Source organism: Papaver somniferum, chromosome 10, assembly GCF_003573695.1.
Source record: "Papaver somniferum cultivar HN1 chromosome 10, ASM357369v1, whole genome shotgun sequence".
NCBI classification, from domain to species: Eukaryota; Viridiplantae; Streptophyta; class Magnoliopsida; order Ranunculales; family Papaveraceae; genus Papaver; species Papaver somniferum.
This window is the reverse complement of record NC_039367.1, coordinates 125,799,109-125,822,079: the sequence shown is the minus strand read 5'-3', so window position 1 is coordinate 125,822,079 and position 22,971 is coordinate 125,799,109. Positions and strand designations below refer to the sequence as shown.

Here is a 22,971-nt window from a genome sequence, read left to right as displayed (position 1 = left end):
ACGCGCCTAACCAGAGCAAATCGGCTAGTGATCTTTTTGGTTGTGGCAATATGTCCATACCTTTCCCATATTTTGGTATAAAATGCTGCATACTTAGCTGGCACACTGAAGCCGCCGGTCAGCACGTGATCTGGAAAAGGATCCAAGAACGGAGGGGAGAAAGCAACACCCGCAACCGAATCCGTGACTAACAGGGATTCCTTAGTAACAATTGACCAGCAGCCGCAGAAGCGTTTTCCGCCGGTTGAAGCACATCAACATCTTCATGATAATCAATATCCATCTCTGGGTTACCAGCGGATTCACAATCGGAGACGAAGCCATATCTTCACTGTGCGAGTCCCCATTTCAGGCTCATCTCCAGGAGTGGTTTTGCCCTGTAATATCGCCAAATGAATATTTATTCCAAGTAAATTGTGGAAGAAAAAAAAGAGAGGAAAATGCGTGGAAGACTCACCGACTCATTTGTGGACCCGCTGGAGGAAGATTCAACGCTGCTTTCAGAAGAGCTATTCTCATCATCACCTGATTCCGAATTTTACTTCTGTTCGGATTCTACTTCACCGTGGGGAGACTCAGTATTGCCACCCACTTTTTTCGAGAGACGCCATCTTATAGTTATGCGCGAGTTGGGAAAAGGCGTTCGTGCCGTCAAGACCCTGAGTTTCAAAAAAAAAAAAAGATGATCAGCAACAAAACAGAAGATTTCTGTAATCCAATCAAGTTAATAAGGAGTTCATGCATACCCATGTTTTGGAAGAACTGAAGGTCACAAGAGCTGTCGAACCCGATTGGAAGCCACCTGCACGATTTTCGACCTTCGCTCCCTTTTCTGGGGACTGCTCATATCTGGACAAAGAGGTTTCTGCTTAACTGTGGGAAGCTCCCTCAACAATGGATGTTTCACCAAAATCGCAGGTGAAGGCTTGCCACGGGGATCTTTCACCACATCATTCACGAACCCGTGGATGTCAAGAAACTCATCCTGCCAAAATATGTTATATCTGGAGGTAGTCGCTGGATTCCGTTCTGAAAGCAGTTTAGGGAGGCTTTTACCCTGCGCAAGGACACTGGCATCAAGAGAAGCTGACAGTAATTCTTCTGGAGCCGCCCACTGACGAAGAAATGTGACTCCTTGGTCAAAGCCCATATGCCGAGCAGCCCTTTCAATGTTATAAGGAATTGCCTCATAAGATCCTCGGAAAAAAGATGGCACGTGTTCGGGTATACAGCTTCGCATGAATACGATTTCTCCTACGCTCATATTATTTTCAGCAGAAAACAAAGTCGTGTTCGGGGCAGAGGCAAAAGTGTTCGCCAAAACTATGGATGCATGGACCGGAGCCCAGGGACGAAAGTTAACTGCGTACATGTTGTCGAGGAAGTCAATGAGATTTGATCCAGATCTTGGACGCTTAATCAACCAGCGAACTAACCTGGAGCCACCATAAGATTCAGGGAATGAAGCCAGCGGCTTGGGAGCATAATTTTTGAAATGTTCCCACAACCACGTTTGGAAAAAGGTGGCGTGGACGTATGAGTTTACTTTCATATAACCATTAGAAGCATACATGTCCGCAGCCAGGAGATCCAGATGGGTGTACAAAGATCCAAGAAACAAGCCACCAATGGGGAGAACAACACCTTTCGCCAATTTGATAGCCAATTTGATGAGCTCCTGTCTTATCTCTTTCTTGCCAGAGCCATCATCAAAAATATCTCTAGATAGCCACAGAGCCAAAAATGCCGCAACATGGAGCGTACTATTCACCTGATCCGGCTCCGATTCATCCGGGAACCATTCAGACACCCACTAGTTATAGAAGCATTTCTTCTTGTAATCCTTCCGAACGAATCCTGCTGACTTTGCGACAAGAATGGCATGCATCTTTTCTTATTCATCAGACAAGGTGATGTTAAGGTTCCCTGTTATTGGAAGGTTCAGCGGGATGGCTACACTATCCAAAGAAATGGTCATTTCACCCCACCTACATATAGCGTGTGAGTTTCCGGCACCATATGGAAATGAAAGTGATCAAGCCTGCGACGTCTTTCCTGATTTGCAGTGTTGCAGAAGCCATGACGGCGTTTATGATTTGCGCCCCAGTCAGATTGGCCCTTACGCAGTCTTGGCTTATCATGAATTTCATCCATTTATCAAAAGAGCGCAACGGACTCTGACAGATCTTGAAGTCAATGGGAGAAGCGGGATACTCTTTCTTCTAGAGGCAAAGCTGCATTACATGCCCTGGCCGAACCGATTGGACATCTCCTTCATTCTCCAAATCGGTCAGAAGGATTGCCACATATTTGGGATGGGTTTTCTTAACTGTGGAAGACTTGGTAAAGAACTCATCATCCATGTTTAATTTGGAATTGCTAACGTTTTTCGTCATGGCGGCATGACTTCTTTCAGGCGACATCTTAACAAAGTTTCCTTATGCTGCTTTTACTTTCGAAGTAACTACAAACGGAGCAAAACAGAGAAACGTTACTACTTTGAAGAAAAACCGTGTGTGATCAAGTGCAACGATCAGGAATCAACGACAAGTTTTCTACGGGAGATTTTATTTGGGCCACAAGTCATAGCACGCATAGCCAAAGGGAGCACGCATATCCAAAGGAGTAGGGACTGATGCTCGCTTCAACAAGCCATATTTTCCGCAGGAAACATACCCCTGGCCAAAATTGTGTCTCGCCGCGGGAAGTATGCTCTCGGCCAAAAGAAAGAATGTGTTCCACGGAAATTTTGCTCATGGCCACAAAAGGAAAAAGAAACCCTAAAGCTAGGTTTTCATGGAAAAGGGATCAATTTCGGCCACTCGCCCGTGCATGTCTACTTTGCATAATAATTGGCTTCATTGCTATTGATGTGGTGGCTAATTTTACTACAATACTACTAGTAAAGAGGAATCATTCATATTAAAGTATTCCTACGAGTTTATGGAAGGTATGCCTATGGCTAGGGTTTGCACCAACAAGAGAGCAAACAAAAATACAAAAAGAGGAGGAAAGTTGGAAGACATACCTGGAATATGCTCGCCTACTTTATTGCTACCACTCTGCCGCTAGCACCAAGACGTGGAAGCAAAGCCAATAACACGAGGTAAAGAGGATATGTGACGCCTTTTATAGGTATAACACCTTTTGGAGTTCGAATGGAGGAAGGTTTCTTATTTTGGGCTATACACGGAAAGAGGAAACCGGACCCGCTCTGGCAAAGCTCCATGGCGCCAACAGGCCGCGTCCAAGCTAGCGCCAACAGTCCGCGTCCCAGCCAGCGCCAAACCCGAGCCCGCGCCATCAGTCCACGGCCAAGCCAGCGCCAACATTCTACGCCCTAACCAGCATCGCCATTCACCTTTTCGTAGCCAGCAACGCTATTGACCTAGCCAGCCAAAGCAGCGCCATCTACCTTTCCTAACCAGCCAGCGCCCATTATGCGGACCAAGTTGCAGTGACACCTCTGCCGATCAATAGCCAAAGTTTTAGCGCTGATGCCAACATCCCATGGCCAAGCCGAATTTATGCAAAGACGCCAATGCAAGGATCACAGATTTTCCATGCCTCCTGACAAAGGTTAGCCAAATCTTCCTGACAATCTCTTCATGACTTGCCCTTTCGATTTTATCCTTGTCTGTCACCATCTCATGCTTACCCCGCAACAATGTCACTGTTCCGATCTAAGCCGGGGACTTAATGTTGATGGTGGTTTTTAGCTTAGGGTTAAAATTGTAAAACCTTGCATCTGATGTGACGTCACTTTATAAGGAAACGGATCCATGAGTGTTAACCTCTCCACTAGCATATTTATTGAGCCGTTCAATATATTTACATGAAATTTATCCAGACTGGCGCATGTAGCAACCATCCCAGATGTTCTGTAAATTTCGGCGCGCTACCTATATTACTTATTAATATAAGATTCACTCAGTACTTTTCTTGTGCTATGTTCCCCGGCAGAACCCTTAATATCGGTATGGCATGACGGATTTTTGTTCACTCGCAACAGAGTAGCACGGATTTCCAAGTAGCAAAGTTAAGGCCATTGCACAAAACGCTCAGACAGAAAGCATACTGCACTCTGTAAATAAGGAATTTTGTGGCAGCATAAAAAATCCAATTAATTTTGTGATAACTCACAAGAAACTCATGAACCTGACTAATTTGAAAAATTAGGTTTTACGCCCTGCGCACTATATTAGACCCCGTTGGTCGAAATTACGCTTAAGCAACTAAGCAATTGATCCACCACAGATTAATAGGTGCAGAGTCCTGCCCAAAATCAGAAAACAAAGAGTAGCGGAGCCGCGGAGAATGAGCAAAAATGAGAGGAAGCGTGGCCAGCCGACGCCACTTGGCCACGCCCCATGTTACCTAACCGGCCTTACTCCTTTGTCGGCCAATCAGGTCGCCTTAAACCTGCCATACTCCCACGACTTGTGTCTGGGCCCATACTTGCCGGCCCTATTCGCCATCGACCAATCAGGTCACATTAAACCTGCCACGCGCACCAAAAGGGTAGCCACGCCCATGCTTGGACGGCTCCCTACTTTCTTTGACCAATCAGGTTGCTCCAAACTTGCCACAGCCTTAAAAGAGGTGAAAATTGTGTCAAGAGGTTTCCATACTAAGTTGGTTTCCCAAAACCATGCCAACATACTAACGGCATGCCAAACATACCAAAAACAAACATGCCAAATGGCATGCCAAACATGCCAAAAGCATTCCAATCGCACACGCCAAACATGCATGCCAAGTGCACATGCCAAACGCGCCACTTACCGCGATAGCATGCCAAAACTTGCCAACCCACTCTCCGTGCGTGACTAGCTTCACAACGGACTTCAATTTGGCCAGACTGAACCCTAGGCGCGGCCATGCTCTAGTGGAGATGGATGAAACCCTAATTTCTAATCGTGGCCCAAAACTATGTCACCTCGGGCCCGCAACATGCCGCAATGCCATTGGCGTACGCTAAAGGCGCCACTGTACCATTATCGGGCGCCAACAGAAGGTAGCCATAATCGACGGCTACCATTCCTCATGAGATGCAATCTCAGCCATCCAAGTCCGCCACCGAGCTGACAGGCTTGTGGCAAGTTTTAGGCGACTAGCCGCCTAAATCTAGTGGCCATGGCTACGCCAGGCGCCACTTGCATCACCGTGCCACTGGCATGCACGAGCCATGCCACATTGCCACTGGCATGCACGAGCCATGCCAGCCATGCCACATTGCCACTGGCATACACCAAAACGCCACTGCGCCATTATCAGGCGCCAACACAAGGTATCCATAATCAACGACTACCCTTCCTCATGAGATGCGATCTCAGCCATCGAAGTTCGCCACCGAACTAACAGACTTGTGGAAAGTTTTAGGAGACCAGCCAAGACGAGCCTTATAGCATCACATGCTATTTTCCTGCGGCAAGCCTCTTGATTTTAACTTGCCACACGTAGCAAAATGCTACATGTTTTCCAAGAAAACATTCGAGACATCAAATGTGTCACAAACTGGGGGATGCTCATCAGGGTATTGGTCTGGTGGTTTACAACGTGCGGCGTGCAATACGCCCGTTACAAGAAAGTGTCATAAAGTGGGACGGTTAGTAACGGCAAGAAGTAATGGTGTAAAGGGATCCACCTCCTTCATTATCGAAACATAATTACTGACGTTACACGTGATTCTTCCACCACTCAATTGTTTCCACTTCATACGAGACCAGGGTACGTTTTATTACGACTTGTATAAATAGGTTTCACCTATTTCCACCAGAGACAAGTTTTGGTCAGAGAACAACACAGTATCCAGAAATCACCTGATAGCTTTCCATTCTGCAAGCCAGTTCTACTTTCTGATACAAGTCGTAAACAAACACACCTTCAGAATCAACAACTCTGATCTCAACACTTTCTTCGCTTCCCTCCCTAAGACCAACCCTTCTCCTTCACTTTGTGACCGAAGCAAGCCTGGAATGGCAATTTCTTGGTTTAGGCCAGGATTGTACAGATTGATCTCTCGAATCAAAAGTACTTCCGTGCAGTGCATTGTTTAGGGTTTAGACTCGTTTCTCATCCACACAAAATTACCAAAATCGGCAGAAGCAGTTTTCACACACAAACACTAACCTAGTGTTTATATTGTCTAAAGAGAAAGGTCTAAGTTATTGTCTGAATAATTAGAGCCCGATGAGAGAAATAAAGTTAATTTTGGTCTTTATTTTGGTCTTATCGAAATAAGCGATTTTATATTTACAATCGGTTTAACAAGGGAATTAAGGTTCTTAGTCGAATTGTTAAACTATTAGGTAAAATTTCTTCGGGCAATTTTTCCTTGATAACATATTAAAACTAAATTACTTGTAGTTTCGGTTTTAATATTGGTTATCTAAAGTGGTATGTGAAACTTTCGTGCTTAACTCTTATAGGTTGTTTACAAGTCTTTTAAATTTGTAAGATCCTTTCGGTTTGTCCTTTATTTGCTCGAACCTTTGTCATTTTGTGACAAAAAGGGAGAGAAATACATGGAGTAAACAAGTAATTTGCAATCACTAATTAAAGGAAAATTGTGCTTAATTGTTATATCTAATGAAAGAGTAAAGCATTAACTAAGGGGAAGAAACATATCATATTGATATTATAGTATTATGACTACAAAAAGGGGAATAACAAAGATGTTCAGATTGAATATTTACCTAGCTTACCTTTAGGGGTAGTAAAAGCTTTAGTTATTTAAATGTCAACAACGATATTTATTGATCGAATATATGCAGGTTATTGTGATGTTGAAACTTGGAATCAAGCGCATGTAAAATGAATTCTTATGTAATTTGTTACCCATATGTAATAAGAGTTTTGTCACTAAAATTGACAAAGGGGGAGATTGTTAGAGCATGGCTCGGTTGAACTCACCAAGCGTTGGTATGTCAAGTTTGGTTGTCATATTTTAGTGTGTCAAAACTCATCTAAAGTCGATTGATTATATAATAGAGTCAACTTCGTTTAGGTTAGACTAGAAAGTCTAGGAATGTTTAGACATACATGTATTACTCCGAAGACCTGAAGAATGTGAAGAAGTAACGAACTACAACGACGACATCAACCTTCCACTTGAGGTTAGTAATATTGACTTGAATTGTTTCATTCCTAACGTATATTTTAGGGAATTAGATTATGAAGTATAACACTTATCTTTTGAACTTCGTAGATACGACATCGACATAATCTTGTATATACTGTTATGATTATGTGAATGGGTTATGGTGAAGATTTCATCCTAGGAAACAATGTTTTACATTTGTTTAAAGGAAGTACATTCATGAACTTGTTTTATGAATCGAGAGGGAAATCATTAGGCTTATTGGTACGGCTATTCATTGCAAATCTTTGGATTACCAATATGTTTGAGATGGTAAAACCGATTGTAACTTTGTTATGTATCTTCGTATAACTAATTACAATGCCTAACTTATGATTTGGTATGACTAGTTTTTATTACTTGGTGTAACCGATCCTAAGTAATCACCATGAGATGGTACGATCAATATTTGTAATTGGTGTGACCGAACCTAGTAATTGGTGTGACGGATCATAGAGAGTTGTGTAATAGATCCTTGTAATTGGTAACCGGTCCTTGTAATTGGTGTAACCGATCCTGGTAATTGGTGTGACCGATCACAAGCAATACCATGGGAATATGGTAACTGGTCCTGGTAACTGTTGTAACCGGTCCTGGTAACTTGTGTGACCGATCAAAAGTATTTCCATATTGAGGCATAACCGATCCTAGTGATTGGTAGAACTGATTGAACCCATGTATGTGATTCGATTGGTGAACCAATTCTAAACTTGTATGAAAGTGTGGTATAACCGATTCCAAGAATGTTAATCCATGTAGATATGAATAAGGATTTACAGTGAAGAGATGTCAACATACTTTGAACACGTACAATAACTCTTATCATTTATTTTTCAAAGATATTCCTTAGTACTCAAGGAGATCCTGTGCCGAAATAAATTGAGAATCTTTTAATTAAGGTTTTTGGTTTTATATGCTTTAATTACCAGCAATTAAATGCATATCTCTAGAGAATAAAAATTAGTAATGTGCATTTACTAATTAGAGATTTTCTATTGAGATAATTCAAAAATTTTGGACAAGCATTTATTGGAATTAGGAAAACCGAATTTTGCTATTCATTGCATATCTTGAGAATATTTTCGGTTTTGAAAATTCTTGGTGTCCAAACATCCTTGGTCTATAAATACCTAAGTTTTCATTTCTAGCAAACTATCCTAAGATCCAGGCAAACTTCAATTGTTGTTGTTTCTGGTGGAGCCTTCTATTCGGAGAGGAAAGTATCCTAATTAGGTGAAATTTCTTTCGACCGCTCGTTTAAAGACTTTTGTGGGATCAAGAAGCTCTACGAGTACCGTTGGTGGGAAACTAGATAATTGCAGTGTTATTAATTTTCAATTGGTTTGATTGACTAATGGTTGTTGAAACTTTGATTGCACCTAGTTTGTTTATTCTTGAGAGTCTTCTCTTCTGATATAAGATTCACTCAAACTAAATCGAAGTATCGACGAGATCTTTAGAACTGTTTTTAGATTTAAAGAAATCTTGTGATAATCCAATATTAACAGACTTTGTTTTGTGTGTGATTGATCGCAAGAGATTCAAGTGGTGTTGTGCAGGTTTTTATTGAAGATTAAAGAAGATTTGAAGACGAAGAAGATTTCTTATTAGTTCTCATATCTTTGTGTGTGCACAAACCTTGATCGGTTGGGATCCAACTAGAATCGGATTTATTCAATGGATTAGTTGAGTGAGATCGTCATCACTTTATAGTTTCTTATTAAGATCTATATTGATTGATTGTGAATCTAAACTTAACTGCTTTTGTAGTTATTGGATAGATTGATCTAACCAGGCAAAGGAGTTTATTAGATTAAACGGAAGAGCCTTTGCGTATGACTTGAGATATCTTTATCTTGAAAGAATCAAAAGAGTTGTTACCAAACAAATTTGTTGTTCCTTTACTGTTTGGAATACGATCCAAAGGAATTGTACCAGTGCGTGACCTTCGAAGTCGGAAGCGCATAGATACTGAGGAAACTAAGTGAACTAGGGGTAGTTGCTTGGTCCCAACTATACAAAGTTGGTGTAGATTTTGTATAGCGGCTTAATTCTGAGAGTATTCAATTCTGGACTAGGTCCCTGGGGTTTTCTGCACTTGCATTTTTCCTCGTTAACAAAATCTTATTGTGTATTTTACTTTTCTATTTCCGTAATTATAATTAAAAGTAAAATACACAAAGGTTAACTCCCCATTACTTGATAGTGATCTTATAGAGTTTGGTTAAGTCCGAACCTATTATCAAGTAACATGCTTCGTTGTTGTATTATCTCGATCTTGTATCCATAGTCAATCACACAAGTTATATTGTTGTTGTATTGTCTCGATCTCGTATCCATATACAATCAAACGAAGTGTGAACCGATTAGTTGTATTGTCTCGACTCTGTCCATAGACGATTACTTTCGGTAGAGGACTTATAGGTTGAGAAAAAAAATTGTGGTGTATTTGGGTACCCTCGTCTTTTCATAAGTTGTTCGTACAGAGGTGCTCAAGTTATTATATGTGGGTATAATATACCATATCTTTGATAGTAAATAGGTCGCTCTTGTTCAGGTTGTCCCAAAAAAAGTCTGGGATTACAGTAGTTGTGAATGAGAACAATGAATTGATCCTAACCCGTGTTACTACTGGGTGCAGAGTTTGTATAGACTATCGTAAGTTGAACTCATCCTCTAGGAAAAACCACTTTCTTCTTCCATTCATCAACTAGACGTTGAAAAGATTAGCCGTCCACAACCATTATTGTTTCCTGGATAAATATTATGGATGTAACCAAATCCCTATAGCTCTGGAAGATCAGGATAAAACAACATTCATGTGTCCATTTGGAACTTTTTCTTACATGCGCATGCTATTTTGGTTATGTAATGCACCTGCGACGTTCCAACGTTGCAAGCTAAGTATCTTTTCGGACATGGTTGAGCATTTTATCGAGGTCTTTATGGGTGATTTTTATGTTTTTGGCTCCTCTTTCGATGAATACTTGCACCACCTTACACTAGTTCAAGAACGGTGTAAAGAAAAGAATTTGGTCCTTAACTGGGAAAAGTGTCATTTTTATGGTTAAATATGCAATAGTGTTAGGAAATATGGTGTCCTATAAGGGAATAAAAGTTGATAAAGCCAAGGTTGACCTAATTTCAAAATTAAGACCACCTAAGAATGTAACAGATGTTAGATCTTTCCTTGGCCATGCTGGATTTTATCATCGTTTTATCAAATACTTTAGCAAGATTGCTTTACCTTTGTCAAACCCACTTGCTAAATATTTTTCCTTTGTATTTGATGAAACATATGTTGAAGCTTTTGAGAAGCTTAAATCATCGCTAACTTATGCCCATATCATCCAACCACCTTATTGGAACCTCCCATTTGAACTCATGTGTGACGCATCTGATTATGCAGTTGGTGTTGTCCTTAACCAATGACATGAGAAAGCACCTAGTTTGATTTATTATGCTAGTAGGACCCTAACGATGCCCAATTGATCTATACAACCACTAAGAAAGAAATGTTAGCAATCATTCTTGCTCTGGAGAAATTTAGATCATATCTCATTGGGTCTAAGGTCATAGTCTACTCTGATCATGCTACACTTAAGTATCTTCTGTCGAGGAATGACTCAAAACCTCGAGTGATTAAATGGGTATTATTGTTCCAAGAATTTACTCTAGATATTCATGATAAAAAGGGGTCTGAAAATGTAGTAGATGACCATTTATATCGTATCCTTGGTGGGACTAGAGATGATGAGAGACCAATCGTTAACGCGTTCTCTGATGAACAATTATTTTCCATCTCTATGTTATCCTGGTTTCCTGACATTGTCAATTATTTGGTAACTTGTCAAATGCTTGACCATTGGTCTAAACAGGATAGAGTTAAATGCTTTTGTGAGGTTAAATACTTTTTCTGGGATGATCCATACTTATTTAAATACTGCCCTGATCAGACCATCTGCCATTGTATTCTTGACAACGAAATATCCAGTGTTCTGACCTTTTGCCACTCTAGAGCTTGTGGGGGTCACTTTAATTCTAAGAAAGCAACTAATAATTTGCAATTTGGTCTTTATTGCCCAACTTTGTTTAAGGACTCCCATCTATTTTGTCAAAGTTGTGAGAGATGTCAGAAATTAGGGAAGTTGACCCAACGTAATATGATATCGCTCAATCCTATACCAGTAATAGAAATATTTAATTTGTGGGGTATAGATTTTATGGGTCCACTTATCAATTACTTTGGCAAATTAACGTCATATTAGCTATTGATTATGTGTCTAAGTGGGTTGAAGCAATTGCTACCAAGACAAACGATCGCCACATTGTGATTAACTTTGTTAAAGACAATTTTTTTCTCTCCATTTGGTATGCCTAGAGTATTCATTAGTAATGGAGGTTCCCATTTTTGTAACCGGTCTTTCGAGGCACTCATGAAGAAATACACCATTACCCGTAAGGTTTCTACACCTTACTACCCACAAACTTGTGGCCAAGTAGAAGTGTCTGATAGAAAGATCAAACAGATTTTAGAAAAGACTGTAAACCCTACCCGAAATGATTCTTTACGCTTAGTAGAAGCTTTGCGGTCTTACCGAACCGCTTTTTAAGACTCCACTTGGGACGTCTCCTTATATACTTGTCATAGGTAAAGCCTGCCACTTTCTTGTAGAATTAGAACACCGAGCTTATTGGTCCATTAAACAACTAAACTTTGACCTACTTGTTGCTGGTGATAACCGTAGACTTCGACTCAATGAGATATAAGAAATTCATAATGATTCTTACCAGAGTGTGAAAATTTACAAGGAAAAAACTAAATCTTTTTCATGATAAATCAATTATTTGGAAGACATTTGAACCAGGTCAAAAGGTTCTCCTTTACAATTCTCGTTTCCCTGGTAAATTAAGATCTTAGTGGTCTGGACCATACTTTGTCAAAATTATTTTTCCACATGGTGCAGTTGAAGTCGGAAATCCTAAGAACGAAGAAACTTTCAAGGTTAATGGCCAATGGTTGAAACCACCTAATTATATAATATAAGAATCAGAACTGAAGGATCACGTCTACCAGGATTAATGTTACATGTAGCGAAGTATGGATGAAGACAATCAATTAGCGCTCTATGGGAGGTAACCCATACTTTTGGTACATGGTGATCCCTCTGGTGGACTTGACTGTTGTTGTACATTAGTAGTTTTTGCTTTTATTTTTCTGTTTTATTCTGCAGAGAAGGATTGTTACGCTTCATCCAGGTACTATTTTTCTGATTTACCTCTTTATTCCTCTTATTACCTATAAGAGGTTTCAAGCAAGAAGAAAATGAGGAGAAGAGTTAATACAATGTCAAAGTTCTATAAAATTCAAGGATTTATCATCAATAGTTGAAGCCGACGACGAAGACGACGATTGAGAACTATGAGAGAGTCAATGAGAAGTGCATAGTGGTTGCGTTGTTAGTCTGCTTTCCATTTGGCACAAGACCTTTCTGGCACTAGTTTAACTCATGCACATACTCTCTCTCGACGTTGTTCCAGTTGTTTAACGGATCTCTCCCGTTGTTTAGCGGATACACTGACAAATGTTTTTCTCTTGCAATCTAATTACTTGGTGATAGGTTGGGAAAATTTATGTCCTCATAGCTCTTTGGATACTTGTGACTAATTAGAAATAAATATTTTCGGGGTATACCTCTTGTAAACCCTCCCGAGACAAAACTTCAAAAGCTTGTTGCACACGCTAAATGCAATCGCAATGCCTGCGACAGTGAGTTGCGATTTTATTTTTTAGAGTATATTTGCTCGAGGACAAATAAATAATAAGTGGGATATTTTATGAATGTGTAAACACATCATTTTTACATCTAAAATTTATATTTATTAGTTCTCCATTTTTTGTTTTTATTTAGTTTTGCATTTTTTGTGGGAAAAATGCTCGGCGGACTATAATGCACAATTTTAACGTAAAATGTTCGGAAGGATCTCAGTTGCTTTCTCGACTAACCGGCGTACGTGTGTGGACCGTTACTCAACGAAGATCGACCCATTAAAGTCTTAATTAAAAGTAAAATGAAAGAAGAAGAAGAAATGGTCTTGGAAGAATATATGTGCACATGGGTATTGGAAAGAAAGTATAATATAAAAAGAGAAATAATCATTATAGTGACATGCATAATAAAGATATTTATCTCACAATTTGAAAATCTGATTTGTTTCCTTTGTAAGGAAAATTTGTCTATTCCTTTGGTAAAAATGAGATATGGATCAGAAGCATGATATTACATGTTCACCTTTGGCTCCATTAAGATGTTTAAGGAAAGTAAAGACAAAAGTTAAGCTTCTGCATATGGCAAAGAGTGTCTGGCACATGGAAAACAGAAAATGGGTCATATGACCAAGATCCATAAAGTATGAGAATAATGGACAAGTAAACTATGAGTATGGGAAAAAAGACACAAAAAAATTAAATCATATAAGTACCCTTTACTTTACACTTTATTCCTTACTATATCATTTTCTCTCTCTTATTTATTTTTTCTTTCCCATTTAAAATTAATCGCGAGAAAGGTCTTAATTTCCGAAATATAAATTGGATTTTGATAAAATTTATATTTTTAGAAAGGGCTCGAAAATCTCTACAAAACAAGATCTATTGTCGATATGAAATTCAAAGAAAAAATAATAATTTTAAACCAGATCGAGGATACATTATGCACCCAGGTGTAACTTGGCCAAAATCTATTCATATAAAAAATATGCATTATGCACCCAGGTACAACCTGGTCAAATTTATTTTGTATAAAAATATACATTATACACCCAGGTGCAACCTGGCCAAAACAATCTATATAATAAGGTACAGTGGTGTTTTTTCCATTGGACGGATATCTATATTTTGGTTAGATAAAGAAGGGTCAGGATTTATCTACAAAATTGACCAAATTTATACTCCGCTTACCGTGGCAAACATATGACTAAAGCCCGACAAGCCCTTAAAGCAAAACCGTCCAACAACATACTGCCTTTAGTTTTTACGTTTTTTTTTTTCTCTCAGAATTTTAATGTGTAGCATACCTGTTACGATTCCTATGCATGAGCTGTGATGGCATCAGTTACAACTAGATCTAAAATTGAAGGCAATTTATCACCATGATTGCGTTTGGGAATTTTCTTCATTTTCTCTGTTCCACGTTATAATTGAAGCTGTCATTTCTTTTTCTTCTGATTGAATCCCAGGTATGAATTTCTCCTATTTAGGCACATATGTTCTATTCTCCTAATTATAGTTTTACTGATTTGGATCATCTGCGATTAGGATTTGTCATTCTCCTAATTTGATTTTACTCATGTCATAAGGAATTAGGGTTTCTATTTCTTTCTCCCAATTAGTTAAACCCCCTTTTCTCTGAAACAGGTTCGACATTATTTCACTGTTAGATGTCTGGATTGTGGCATATTTCATTATGTTTGATATTCCTTTGGTTTAGTTATACTCTGCTCATTTTGTGATTGGTAGTTCCTATGTGCATCCTATTGTACCTGTTGTTTGCATACTTATGGTTATTAGGGTTGTTTTGATTATTTTTGTTTTATTAATCTTTTTGTTTGTGTGTTATTGGTATTAAATAACTGAGCTCTAATTTTATTTTTCATCTTATGTTATAGTGGTTGTACTACTGATAACTGAGAACTCCAAGTGGAACGTACCCATTTCATCATGACGCGTATTAGTGGCTTCCAGTTCACAGTGCTAGAGCACGCGAGATGCATATTGCATCAAGAGATCGCACTGGAAGACTTTAGGTATAAAGTTTAATATTAACAGCTTATGTGTTGCTAAGATCTGAGCAACCTAATTGAGGGAATCCTTTTAATTTTTAGTCTTCTTAGTATCACGATTACATATTTCAATCCTAAATTTCTTTGGTGACCCATAATCTGTCATATAACAAAAATCTTTCTTTCCAGTTTCTGTACCCAAAGGAAACATTATGTGTAGAATTTGTGCACTTCCATTACCATTTGTCATGGACTAACAAATGATGTTGGTCGGCAACATTTGTGTTATTGCATGGTCCGTAGTCTTTTAATCCTATATAGGTACAATAGGTGAATACACAATCTTGCTATTGAACAAAGAGACCAGCAAATTCCCATGGGTGTTCACCGGACTTGACACCCAGACATAACGAAAATTTGTTATAATGAGAGGCACGCACTGATCAGAGGTGCAACTTTTCCAGCCGGAGTTCACAAAGGCTTTCTTATTTTTGTTATTGAGATCGTAGCCTTTGTACTAATTCAATTCCAGAGACTTTACTCTGTCTTTGTGCCATATATTGAGCTTTTAGCGAAGAAGTTATGACGCTTACATTAGACTCTACGGTTGCTGCACTATATTAATCGTACCCGGATATTTGCGAAGAAGTTATTCAGCTAGTACAAACATGTCATCGACGGCTTCCAGGTATACAGTGCAACTACCCAAATATATAATGAATTTTGTAATTTATCTCATGCAACCCTCCCATCGTTTCGGTTCATTGTGCAACTGCTTGAATTTTGTGTCCCCAAATGTGCTATGAGAACAACTTTTTCGATTGATGAGTGTTTGTAATCATTTATGTTCTATAAACTTAGATTTCATCATTTCAGCATCTGTAAACCCTCAATCATCATTTATAGTTGCCAACGTGTATGTTTGTAGGTTGTGGTTAGGAAGTTCTTTGGTTGTAACCGTGTCCGTTTGTAGGCTGTAAAATCTCTCAGGTAGGACATGACTCTTTACTGGACGTAGAGACAATTCTAACCTCAAACCTCAGAGGGCATGACCCTAATTAGATAACATGTATGTTTGTAGTAGGATGTAATATGATGGAGTTGGCAACTTCTTTTTTCGTCCTTCTCAAGTGTTTGTATGCATCATGTTGTTGTCTAACCACAAAGAAAGTTCTTTTTATCCAATATGTAATGCAGAAACAAACCAAGGCTTCAAGATTTATATTGCAATATCTAATTTGGTCGATTAAACTAAAACAGTAAAATTTTCTTTTTTGTCCTGCTTCTTAAGTGTAACCACAAAGCAGGGACGGACCCAGGTGAGGGCTAAGTAGATGTTGGGTCTGTCCCTGCCACAAAGAGTGTTTTTTTTTCTGAGCCTGTGAACTAATTAATGGTTCTTTTTTTTGGGTCATTTGGTTCACAGGCAGCATAAGGTACTGGAAAATTGACGATCATGAAAGGGCTAGAAGAAAAAAGCTGCGGAGGTGGGAGCAACTTTTACCGGCATCGGGTAAGATTTTGAGGACGACTACGGAAAAAAATGGTTGAGGCGTCGGACGAACTAGCAGAGAATTTAGTCCACCGGACTACAGAAACACTACTCAAATGAAGCAGGTCATTGTACAATTAAGTTCGATGTAAGTGATAAATTTTTATCATGTTGTCATGAAAATACGATTCCAAACTTATCATTGATAAAATGCAGGATGGATCAATAACGAAGATGTATGAAATCCTTTACTGAGGGATGGACTTAGAGATCGACTTCCATATTATGCTTGCCCCAAAAAATGATGATTTCCAACATAGGATGTACACGGTAGCAAAATTTGACAGGCCCTAGATCGGTTTGGGCTAGACAAAATACGGCAGAAAACAAAAGAGAGGTAAACGATTTTAACTTAATAGAACAAAAAAAATTCGTGTGGAAATGTCACTAAAACATTTGAAGTTATGCAGACTGAACATCCGATTCAAGATGATCTGGAAACTACTGGCCATGATAGCAAATAAACATCGTATTATGATGGAAAATCAAGTGAGGAGAGCGAAAATTAAGTGTCAAACTATGTGGTCTCTGGATTGAACAAGGGGAGAGGTTAAAAAAGGTAACATTATGGATGGTTTTACAAATATTTTGTATTTCTATATTTTATATTTCTTTGATTAGCACCATTGCATTGAATATAATTTGAATGTCTTACATCAAGCAAAGATTTTAGTGGTTATGATCGTGTCTTTCAACTTCATGGACGGTTCTTGAAATCTTTGCATGAAAAATACTTATTAAAAAACCTTAATTTCTCTTCATGATTATTAAAAGACCATAAAAATTACTATTAAAAGTCCATAAAAATTAATTTATATACCAAATTAAAACTACTTACATTTTGAAGAAGAAAGCTCACGACCTTAATTTCTCTTCATGTTACAAAATTTAAATGCATCTAAGATGCAAATGTCAATTCCAGTAGCAAGAACAAATCAAAGCCCGTGTCGTTACGGCACGGGTCATATCCTAGTTTTCCTATAAGAATAAAAAAACATATACATTATGCACTCAGGTGCACCTGGGCAAAATCTATTTTGGATAAAGAATATGCATCATGCACTCGGGTGCATCTTGTGTATTTTGAGAATGAATCTAGGTTTATCCTACTACAATTATTTATAAACAACCAAAATCACAAATTAATTATCTCGAGCAATATATCCACCATCATTACCATCAAAAAAATCAACTAAAAACTAGTGTGCAAAAAGAAAAATAAGAGAAACAACAAAAAATCAAAAAAATACACAATATGCACTTAGGTGCAACCAGGCCGAAATATATTTTTCTATCACAATAGTTATTATGCACTCAGGTGCATCTTGCATATTTGGAAAGGTTTATCCTAGTAATCACTTCTCCACAACCAATGGAAGTAGCAATTCCACAATCTACTCTATTATTTTCTGTAAGATAAGTAAATGTGAAAAAGCGGGGTACAACAACCACACCCAATATTTCGATTAGCAATTTGTATGGACTAACTCCAATATACTTTTAAGAGAATCAACTAGACAGTCAGACTCAATCTTAATAAAAATATATCAAAGAGTTATATCTCTCTTTCTCGATTCAATACTTACTCAAGCAAATAGAAATCTGCGAGTCTAATTGAATACAAGAGAAAACACTTGAACGGTACCAAAGACCAATATTCAAGGATCAATCAATTTCAATCAACAACCAAAGGTTGGATTTCCCAATTGATCGATTCAAACACACAACCTGTGATATTTCAATTATATAAAAAAATATAATGCGGAAAAGAAATAACACAGACTCCAGAAGTTTTGTTAACGAGGAAACCGCAAAAAAATGCAAAAAAACCCCGGGACCTAGTCCAGATTGAACGCACACTGTATTAAGCCGCTACAGACACTAGCCTACTACAAACTAACTTCGGTCTGGACTGTAGTTGAACCCCAATCAATCTCACACTGATCCAAGGTACAGTCGCGTTTCTTACGTCTCTGATCCCAACAAGATACTACGCACTTGATTCCCTTAGCTGGTCTCACCCACAACTAAGAGTTGCTACGACCCAAAGTCGAAGACTTTAATAAACAAATCTGTATCACACAGAAAAGTCTACGGTAATAGATAAATCTGTCTCCCACAGAAATACCTACGAGTTTTTGTTCCGTCTTTTGATAAATCAAGGTGAACAAGAACCAATTGATAACCCGGACTTATATTCCCGAAGAACAACCTATAATTATCAATCACCTCACAATAATTTTAATCGACTAGCGAAAGAAGATATTGCGTAATCACAAACGATGAGACGAAGATGTTTGTGACTTCTTTTAATCTTGCCTATCGGAGAAATCAATCTCAAGCCAATCTTACGATTGTACTTAGTACGATAGAAACAGCAAGATCAGATCACGCAACTACAAAGAAAATAGTTGGGTCTGGCTTCACAAACCCAATGAAGTCTTCAAGTCGTTAACCTACATGGTCTCGGTGGAAACCTAAGGTTACAGGAGAATCGACTCTAGCTTATACAACTAGTATCACATAGGAGGTGTGGGGATTAGGTTTCCCAGTTGCTAGAACTCTCCTTTATATAGCCTTTCAAATCAGGGTTTCCAATCTAAGTTACCTTGGTAATAAAGCATTCAATATTCACCGTTAGATGAAAACCTGATTAGATTCAAGATTATATATTTCAACCGTTAGATCGAAACTTAGCTTGTTACACACAAATGAAATGCACGGTTTTTAGGTTTGTGTAACCGTAGCCAAACATGTACATTTAGTTGGTTCAACAATAGTTAACCAAATGGTTAGTCATATGAGCACTTCATATCAACCATATTCTTCTTTACCATAACTAGTTCAAATGACTCAAATGAACTAGTTAGAGAGTTGTTCAATTGCTTAGATCTTATAGAAGTATACAAGACACAATCGAAGAAAAAACGATTTGATTCACTCGAATCGATTCATGAACTTTATATCCACGGTTTGCAAATATGCATTCCTTAGTTTATATAAGTTTAAGTTCACGAATAATCGTTTTTAGAAAATAACCAACCTAAGTACGCAGACTGGTACGCGGACTTAAGTATCCGGAATAAGTTTGTTTTCAATTCACAAACTCCAACAGATTTTCACGGGACGTGAACTTCTGATGGTGCACGTACTGGTACGCGGACTTTAGTTCCGGTTTTTCTGATCAGCAAAGTACGCATACTTTGGTTCAAGGAATAAGGACTTACACACGCATGAGTTATCACACAATGTTTATATCCAACAATTTATATATTCTAAACTATCATTTCAATCATTGAAACATTATTAGAGGACGTTATATAGTTGTTATTCACAAACCATCTTTCGTCAAAGTAATTGAAACTTAATATGCTTCGTCACTAGTAAAGATGAACTTGGCCAAAGCGAAAGCTTACTAACACATATTTCGAGAAATAGATAAGCGAGATAAACTCAACTCGAAATAGCAAATGTGTATAATCATAGTCTATATAGCAATACGACTTTTGTCTCAAGATAGGAGATATAGTAGATAGACTTTTGAGTGATAGATAAGTTCAAGTCTCCACATACTTTTTAGTCGATGAAGTTCTACCAGTTCCTTGAGTAGTTATTCGTCTTTGTATAATGATCGCCATGGAGTCTAGATCTCAACTACACTTTCTATCCTAGTCCGAGACTTAGCTATAAGTAGACTAGAAATCAAGACTTATAGTTTTGATCACTAACATTGACAAACATGCTTGAGATAGCAACGCATGCGAGTTCGACTGAGCAGTGCTCTAACAAAATGCAATCTCACATCAGAACTGAAAAGAAGAGACATCCTTAAATGTGTAACCATAAGCAATTAACGACACCCATTGACAGTAAAAAGGAATTAAATTAGCTCATTTCTTATACAAAGTGCAGTCTAGCAATACGACCTTTATTACTTAGTACTTTAATTACAAATCTGCTTATGTCCATTATACATCACAGAAATTGCTCTCACTACATGAACCATTTTCAAATAGCAATACGACCTTTACAGCATGATTACAGTATACTTCATTTGCAATTGCTTTCATTGAGTAATTGAGAAATCCAATGTATGCTAATCCTGCTTCTAAGTTTATTAAATCTGATTCACCTTTTTTTATCTATTCTAAAAACATGCTTCAGTTGTTTCTCTTCTAACACTACACATTGCAATGCAAACAACAACAACAAAAGAAAATGAAGCAATCATGATTCAAACTACAAAAATTTGAAAGTACAAACTGAGAGACATTTACCATTCCCAAGTATAATTTTCTTTCTTCCCCAAGAGGCTTAAATAGTTCTGACAGTCCGCAAACTCATCTCTCACTGCACACCACTTCAACGTCCAGGGAGAAGACAAATCACCAGAACTTTCCTCCCCAAACTAGGCGCAAGAGCTGCTCCACCCATTCCATAATGCGTGTTTGTTTCTCCACTCATTCCCATTGCCGGAGACAATGTCCGTGGTTCCAACATTGTGTCATACTGCGGAGACAAACCGACACTATCACCCGATCCCGGTGCTGGAGCTGGAGCTGGTTCATAACCTGAAATTCAAAATATCGGTTTAAATTTTAGAAAATTAACTTGTATTTTGTTTAAATTGTACAAATATGATATGAGTTTTGCTTGAAAACATTGATATTGCGATTCATACCTGTAATGGTGACAGAAACGCATGAAGGAAGAAGAATGTAGATACAGATTATACTTTTGATCCCTATTGTGAAAATTAGAGAAGAAGAACATACTTAGATCCAAAAATCAAAGCTCGTTTTTTGAAGTCTACATCTCAAAATCAAAATTGGATATCTGTCGTCTCTCTTTCAGTTAACAACGACCAAATACAATTGTATTTAAGGGTATGACGGTCAGTTAAAAGTTACATGTTTTTTAATTTTGGGTAGTATATCCAAATTCGGATATTCAAACAATATATTTTGATCCTTGGTTATTTATCCCATGATCATATTCTGCTTGTCTTATTGACCCAAGAATTCAAATCCAGGAACTATTCAACCAAAAAACTGCATGGAAAATGGAAGTCCATGCAATATTTCACGTGAAAGTCAGAGGGAGGGAATTTTGCCGGCAAGCTTGTGGTGTAAACAAGGGAGTGATAAAGGAATAAAATTATTTTGTTCCTTTTGTTTTAGGCATGGTGGCACTATACGGAAGTGGGAAATGAGGTTTTTTAAAACTTGAATAAATATCTCCCAACTACGGAAAGGAAAGAGGTGGTGAGCATATAAAGGAAGAGTTATAACTTCTAAGATCATCTTTTGTTTTGGAGAAGAAAAGCTACCGACATTTTTGAGAGAGTTTACCAGTTTAGTTCCATTCGTTTAGTACGAGATTGTTTGGAACATTGAAGCAATTTTATTTATCCAAGAAGAAGAAGAAAAGTGTAAAAGCTTTATTATTCTTGTAAGTGATATTGAAATTAATTAAATTAATAGTATATTTGTTCTTCGATCGGTGCTCTTTTATTTGATTGCTATGAGTAGTTAATTTTCTATTTTGGTATTTAATTTTCTCTAAAATATTACTCTCTAATTAAGCTTGTAATGATTAATAATTTCTCTTCTGAAATAACTTCATAATAATTGTTTTAAGTAGTTTTTAAGCTATCGATATTTTATAAGTCGAAAAAATTAGATTTTTGTGCAACAACATAAGTCGAGTTATTATTTATTAACGATAAATCTTCCAAGGCATGGGATTGGGTTCAAAATTTCCTTATGTAGTTTTGAGAGTAAATTGGAGAAATTAAATACTGAATTTACAAAGTGGATTCCGAAAGAACCAAACAATTTGGGGATACTCTCATTGGGGGATATTAAACAAACAAAAAAAGCATTATGAAGTGATTGGAAGACCCCTTATCCAAATAATTGAGGTAATCGACATTGCGAGTATTTACCACGACAATGCCGACAGACTTTTCCATTGTGTTCAATTTCGACCGAGATTCTCAAATCTATCGAAAACTACAGTTCAATTTGATTAATTTCTTATGAATGGATCTAAAACCAAAACCATATTAAAACTCTGCCAGAGATTTTATTTATATGTTCTAAACAGATGTAATTGAAAATTTGGATCTTGGATTAGTGTTTCCGATTTTGTTAATTATTATATGAATTAAGTGTAGATCAAAATATGATACACTTGGTAATTATGTCAAAGCGGTTGTTGTTTATCTCGGTAGTGCTTTAATAAAGGTTAGTAATTTAATGTCATCTTTGTCTTAATGAATTTTGTGTTACCTGTTTGTCTAATGAGCTTCAACAATATTATCATTCATTTGCTTGAAAACCATTAAATAAATAGATCTTGTCCTTTCGTACTTGTGCTTATTAAGTCTAATGTCTAAAATCCAGACCGACCTGGTAGCGATATATCTAGTTCTGATCATCGTCGTGAGCTGCTTCTAGGTAACATTGAAAGGATCAATTGACGATGAAATAGA

The 22,971-nt window shown here is 37.7% G+C and overlaps 1 long non-coding RNA gene across 4 annotated transcripts; it reads left to right on the top strand.

The window, feature by feature from the left end:
• The first annotated feature begins 14,187 nt into the window (after positions 1-14,187).
• Positions 14,188-21,028, top strand: LOC113317302. 4 transcript variants are annotated; one of them, XR_003343395.1, is made up of 6 exons: positions 14,188-14,380; positions 14,810-15,611; positions 16,350-16,563; positions 16,632-16,812; positions 16,886-17,034; positions 20,849-21,028. It is a non-coding gene; the product is annotated as an uncharacterized LOC113317302 (long non-coding RNA). The 4 variants fall into 4 exon arrangements; XR_003343397.1 differs by lacking the exon at positions 20,849-21,028 and having other exon boundaries at positions 14,810-14,947; positions 15,496-15,611; positions 16,886-17,154; XR_003343396.1 differs by lacking the exon at positions 20,849-21,028 and having other exon boundaries at positions 16,350-16,540; positions 16,886-17,154.
• Positions 21,029-22,971: the final 1,943 nt, after the last annotated feature.